This window comes from Dipodomys ordii, unplaced genomic scaffold, assembly GCF_000151885.1.
Source record: "Dipodomys ordii isolate 6190 unplaced genomic scaffold, Dord_2.0 Scaffold44, whole genome shotgun sequence".
NCBI classification, from domain to species: Eukaryota; Metazoa; Chordata; class Mammalia; order Rodentia; family Heteromyidae; genus Dipodomys; species Dipodomys ordii.
The window spans coordinates 260,860-263,163 of NW_012267260.1; positions in this window are offsets into that span (position 1 = coordinate 260,860).

The window sequence follows — 2,304 nt, forward strand, 5'->3', positions numbered from 1 at the left end:
ATTAAATCAGCAGCAGGAGCAATAAAAATAGTTCTGTCACCCAGAGTCCTAAGTTTAACAGTAGCTCTATAAAACTTAAAATCTGAAACAACATATTTCCCTTTCTCCCCAATCCCAATCAGACAGCGGACCTAGCTTTGCACGGGTCCTGATGCTTGCATTTTCTATGTTCAGTTGCACTTTTTAGGGCAGCTATGTGTAAAAAGCATATATTACATATAGTTTTAAGAGCTCTGACATTTATACCCAGAGGTATAAACTTGCTTAAGTTATGTTTTTGCATAGGTTGAAGAAAATATATTTTGTACTTTAAATGTAAGAGGGACTTATTAACATTATTTGTATAAATGGCATTTTTAAATGTTAACAAAAGCAAATTTAAATACTTGAATGCATGTGGCATGTCTGCATTGTGCTTGCTGCAGACTCCATGAATAATGTAATAGGCACTGGTATTGTCACAAACACAAAAAGTCAAGGAGTAGAAAGTCATGACTACACATTTTATGTGAAAAAGTCACTGACAATGGCAAAAACAAAGACTGTTTTAGGCAAGTAGACCCTGAAAACTGATGTTAGACAAGTCATCTACAAAGCTGAATTCTAATGAATGAAATGCTCCCTGCCCTCATTTGAGGCCATCCAGCTTAGCCAAACATGAATGCAATACTTGTGAAGCTTCAGGATCAATGCAATAGAAAGGGCTTCACATCTCAGCCCCTCATGCAGGACGTAGCTCCCCCCTGCTCCATGCTGAGCCTTCTTAGTACCTGTGTAAGAATGTTCCCCGCAGGCTGGAGGTGTGGCTCAGGGGTAGAGTGCTAGCCTTGAGCAAAAGAAGGTTAGGGACAGTGCCCAGGCCCTGAGTTCAAGCCCAGGACTGGCAAACAAACAAAAGAATGTTCCCCAAGACAATTCTCCAGTGCTGAGTACAAAGGATAGGCAAAATATGAAGAACCAATCTGAAAAATAAATCTGCAAGGGAATGTACCACATAGCAGATTCCAAATAGATAAAACATTATTAGGAAATGGCTGCAGAAACATGGTCAGAAATAATATACAGAAATTTAACATAGTAATCTTGATTACTGATTAATGAATTTAATACGTATTAATTGGACTAAAGAAGGTGTAGAGAGCAAAATGTATAGGCAAATTGACATTGGAAATAATAGCGGGTAGTTGAAAATGCATTATATTTTCAAAATCCCTTCAGTAGCATCATCTCATTTAATCCTAACCAATACCCTGTCACAGAGGAAAGGAAATCATTTTGATGCATGAGAGTATTGAAAAGGGTGACATTGATCAAAATATATTGCATTCATAAACTGCTTTGTTAAATGGCAACTCCTCTGTAAAACTACTTAAAGATAACAATAAAAATGGCTTCCCCCAAAAGGAATTTCACAAATGCTCTTTGACTTGCTTGAAGACAGTCTAAAGGAACTAGAATTGGAATCCAGGTCCAAATTAGACTCCTCATACCGTAAGAGCATTAACAAATAAAACCCCTTCAGGCAGAAAATCATAATGACTCACAGATTTAGAAAATGTGTAGCAAGGGGCTGGGAAGATGGCTCAGTGGTAGAGCACTTGCCTTGCATGCTTGAGGCCCTGGGTTCGATTCCTCAGCACCACATAAGAAAAAAGCTGGAAGTGGCGCTGTGGCTCAAGTGGTAGAGCACTGGCCTTGAGCTGAAGAGCTGAGGGACAGTGCCCAGGCCCAGAGTTCAGGCCCCATGACTGGACCCCCTCCCCAAAAAAAAAGAAACTGTGTAGCAAGCATTTGTGATGAGCCGCAGTTGTTACTGTTTAAATGAGAAAGCCTTCTATGGAATCGTGCAGTTACACACAGTTATTTGTCAGGAAGGAGCAGCAGGGTCCTCCCAAGCCCAGGCCTCCACAGCCTGTGCTTGTAACACTGTCAGGGTTCATGAAGCAGCACAGCTCCGCGGTGCATCGAGTGACCAGGCACTGACTGGGGCAGCTTCTGTTCTGTGGGAACCTTGTCTCTGAGGGCCACAGTGCTGGGAGACAGGGTGGGTGCCTGCTGAGGAGGGGGTGGAGCTGGGCAGAGCAACCGGGGAGAGCAGAGGGGGCGTGGGCACAACTAAATTACAGTGCGTGTGAAGTACAGGGCGGAACTGAGCCACACCACTGATACACACTTCAAGTGAGAAGGCGAAGGGCAGGAGAGGAAGACCAGCGCTGCGGAGCGGGGGCGGGCTGAGCGTGAGTGTGCCAGAGGCCAGAGGCCTGCCGATGAGGGAGGGCCTGGGGGCTGAGCGTGAGTGTGCCA